Here is a 4,908-nt window from a genome sequence, read left to right on the forward strand (position 1 = left end):
AAGATTTGATAGCAAGTGGACCGGACCAAATGGAAGACTTTGAAGATAACTCCATGGCCGAATATGATATGGGGGAAATTAATGAAATGATTGAGAATTGGTGATTTTATTATTCTACTATTTCTTTACAACTCATGTATTATTTGCAAGTTAAAAAAAAACTACAACTTGCAAATAAATGTTATCCAAGACTGAATAAAATATATGGCTCATTGAGCTTTCTTCTATTTACTTGTGTTCATATTTTTACTTATATTAAGTTAGGAATATACCTAAAATATACTAAGAATATACTTATGATATACATCTACTTAAATTAAAAACTAGAAAGTTATATACTTGAAAAATAACTAAAATATACTAAGAATATACTTATAATATATAGTATACATATAACTTAAACATATATATACGTATATACGAATTTATAAACTTAGAAAAAAATTAAGCTATAAATAACTTAAGTTATAATATATAAGTTATAAGTATATATAGTATACTTAAACATATTAATATATATATATATATATATATATATAACTTAAACATATATCTATATATATATATATATATAAGTTATATAATCTAAGTATATTGATATATATATAAGTATATTCTTACTATATTTTAGGTATATGTAGTATAACACTATAACTTAAGCATATAACTTAATATATATATATATATATATATATACACGTATATGCTGTATTGCTGACTTGCTGTTTTTTTTTTTTTTTTTTTTAGCAAAGTCCACTAGGCTTGTGAGCCTAGTGCTGATTTTATAAATTTTCAAAAGCACAAAATAAAGAGTCTTTACAAAGAGTGCCAAAATGGCTAATAAAAATGCATGAATTAAGCTAAAGACCACCCCAAGTCTTATATGATGACTTAAGTTGGCACTACAAATTGCTAAATTAAGAATATGATAAAACTAAAACTTGAATAAATGAGCTGTTAATCCCATTTATTATGCATATGTGAAATGTTCTTCCTCCTCTTGTCAACCAACATATGTCTTAGGTTTGATCCCTTGATGCACAAGTTGGCCAATCCTCCATGTATATCAGTTGTATACGTAAAACTTGAGCAAGTGTGTCCCAAGTTTGATCCGATGCTGCACAAGTTGGCCAATACTCCATGTATATCCGCGTATATCAGCAATGTACTTGTGTATATCAGTGTCTGCAATCCTGTAAAAACTCATGAATGCACATGTATATCCCAGGTAGTATACTGCAATATACATATGATTTTTTTTTCTTTTTTTTCATGCTCTATATTTGGCCCTCAATATGTACCAAGGCAGTACATTCTCTAAGTAATGACCAGTTCTAGTAGGATGAGCATCCCGGGGTGCTAATACCACCAACTAAGAAATAGCCACTAAATAGAAATTGTATGCCCATGTGTACACAAGAGGTCTGTATTGTTTCCGTGTGCTCAATCATTAAACGCAACAACATGTAGCTGCTGTATCAAGCCTTTCCATTTGCTAATGTTCGTTAATTGTAAACAAATTTTTTTTCTCTTTTTTTTTTTCTTTTTCTTTTGAGTTCTTGCTAAGCTTGCACTCTCCTTGCCAGTGTACCTGAAAATTTGAGTGTGCTTAACACTAATGTTGTTCCTTTGATGTTTGAAACCTTCTGCAATTTGCAGCTTATATCTCTGATGCCCATAACTTCCTTGTTGCAGTCAAACCAATCTCCCTATAATGTCTTCTCCTCTGCAGGTTTGGCATCATATATGAGCTGATTGACAATGCAAGGAGTTGTCTTAGTTCCCATGACAACAGTTCTATAAATTCCTGAATACCTACCATCTTCAAATGGTAATGAGTCATGGTATTCCTTTCTTGATTTCTTCTTGTCTCTCTGCTGTATGAGTCTAGTACCATCATCAAATCAATTTGTGATGTTCCCATATCATGTCCTATGTGAGTAGGATCAATAGGACAAAGCATGTTCAGCTTTGTTTATAAGTTGAATCTTATCCTCATAGTTCCAAGGGAGCCTCAGAAATTTGATTTTCTGATGTGTGTAGGTAACCAGATGGACCATGTCATCTCCTATGTGAATAGGATCAATGGTTCCAAGTATTTGAATAACTTGGGAAGAATGAAATTCCACTCAGTATGTATCATATCCTTTCCATTTTAATAGGATCAATGCTACAAAAACCAGTAGAATTTCTAGAATACTTGTAGATTTCCAGCTTGCATGCATAATGTGTACCTGCAAAATGGAAACAACTGTTAGAGTATGAGTTCTCATCATGTTCTCCTCAGCTCATCCAACTCAGTCATAGTTTGCAGGCTTTCATTTTGGTCTTCCTTCTCCTGAAGCTTGGCATGGTTATCTTGTCCAATTTGTAATGTCCTCTGATGTTCCTTGGCAGCTGATGGAAGCTGTGAAACCAAACAGCATTATGACTGTCATGACTGTGTTTGGAGAGGGCATCTGCTGTTGCATTGGCCTCTCTAAACACATGGTTGCAGCTGAAGTGGTTGCTGCAAGTTTCAACCACCATTTCATAATTAAGTTTCATGAGTTATGCCAAGGAATCCCTGCACTCTCCTTGCCATCACACCAGTTTCATGAGTTATGCCCAACTTGTCAAGTTTGAAGTGACCTTTGGTGCCCTGTGGTTCTTTTTTTTTTTTTTTCCTTAAGACTTATAGCATGTCGTAAGTTGGTACTACAAATTCAATGCTAGCAAAGATGTAGAAGCCTCTAAACTGACTAAAAATATTAATTGAAACAAAGTACTTTTTTTTTTAAGTGATAAAAAAGTACTTTTTTCTGCAGTAGAAAAAATACTTATTTTCCTCTCAAAAAATTGCAAACTTGTGCTTCCAAGTCAACAGGTTCTTGCATCACCAAAAGGCCAATAATGATTTCAACCTTGATGAATTCGTTCCTTGTAAAATAACCACAAATGCCTCCTCCGCTGTTTCCATGTCCGGGTACTGTGTGCGCTTGGCCTGCATATTGTGTGGCTGCTGCTGCTGCTGCTGGTCGCATGAATTTTTTGGTGCATTCCAACAGCAGCATATGCTAAAGTAAATCAGTGATTGATTCTTCTTAGCACCCATGCTGCATTGCTAGTGTTTGATACTCAACAGCTGTTCTTCCAACCAAGACCCTGTCCACATTTAGTTGCTGGACATTTGAAGTATCTACTCGTCAAGTTTGAAGTTCTGGTTTTTTTTTTTTTTTTTTTCAAACTGGTGTAATTTTGGTGTCTTGAACACAACTGTCCACAGCCTTGATCAACAATTAGAAGGCCATTGAACACTTCATATTTCACTCTAGAACACTTCATATCTGCATTTTTTTTTCTGGTTCACACCGGCAACCAGCACATCCAAGCATTGATGCAATGTAATGTGAAGTTCCTCCCCTTCTTAGAGAGAGATGGTGGAAATTAAGCTCAGTGTCACATTTGCATATGACCTGCAGCATATATTGCTTCTTGCTGCAGTTGATCTTTTTTTTTTTTTTTTTTTTCTACAAATGCCTAGTCCACCAAAGAAGCAAAGTATCTGTGCTCTCATTTTCAGCACTGTTGCATATGATGCTGCTGCTCAATGTTCCTTCATGTGTTCTTTGGCCAATACTCCATGTGTATCAGATTGCAGCCCGGTCACACATTACGCTTCACCATCTGATGTTTTGCAAAATCGCACCAGCAGGTATTTTTTTTTTTTTTTTTTTTTTAATTTGACTTGCTGTTAGCCTGTTAGTCAGTAAATATTTAAAATTTACTTATAAACTTATATAACATATGTAAATATACCTACAATATACTAATAAATACTAATATATATATATATATATATATATATATATATATATATATATAATACAAAAAACAAAAAATAAAAAAAAAGGTTTTGGACTGTTTGAACCGGACCGGTTCCGGTTTCAGATTTGTAACCGGTAAACCGGAACCGGTGGCCGGTTCTGATTTTTTAACAGGAAACCGGCCGGTTCCGTAACCGGTTACCGGTCCGGTCCGGTTTGAACCGGTTGACGGGTTTAGTTTGGGGCCAGCAAGGTAGGTTAAGGCATTAAACTTAGGTTTTAATATAGGAAATGTTATTAATACTTCTTCCGTTCACTTTTACTTGTTCATTATTACAAAAATAGATTTTTACTTTTACTTGTCCACTTTCGCATATCAAGAGAAATATAATTTGTTTTTCCTGTTTTGTCCTAAGCATTAATTACTCATTCCAAATCATTTTCCAAATCCAATACAATTACACACCAATTAATATGGGTATCATGATAAAATATGCACTTTATTTATTATTTCTTAAAGGGTGTGCAAAGTTCATAGTGAACAAGTATAAGTGAATGGAGGGAGTAAAATTTATTAAATACGCTGAATAGACACAAAATGAGAAAACAGGAAAAATGTTCTGGATCTTCCTTTATGATCTTTTTTCTTGGAGGGTTTACGATAAGTATAAAAATCAAGAAATGGTGAATCCTATGAAAGAAAATAATGGAAAAAAAAACGAAAGGGAAATTAGTACTTTTAGTTCTCAAATATTGATAAATTTAATTTTGATGCTTATAATTTTTAGTTGAACATTAACCTTCAATCGATTGGCATGTACACTTTGATCCTTTAACTGTAAATCTTTATAAATTTAATAAGTATTAAACCATTATATTGTTGATGTGTTATATTAACGTGTTTTTGTTACTTCATATTTTAAAATAATATAATTTTAAAAATAGTTTAAATAGCACATATTTACTTTGTAAAGGGGCAAAAAATTTATATATATTAGTTAATCAAAGACTAAATATATTTAATTACATATCAGAAGGATCAAAACTAAAAATTATCGATAATTAAGGGACTAAAAGTGTGAAAATACCATAAGAATTGTCG

The sequence above is a fragment of the Lycium barbarum genome, chromosome 6, assembly GCF_019175385.1.
Source record: "Lycium barbarum isolate Lr01 chromosome 6, ASM1917538v2, whole genome shotgun sequence".
Taxonomy (NCBI): Eukaryota; Viridiplantae; Streptophyta; class Magnoliopsida; order Solanales; family Solanaceae; genus Lycium; species Lycium barbarum.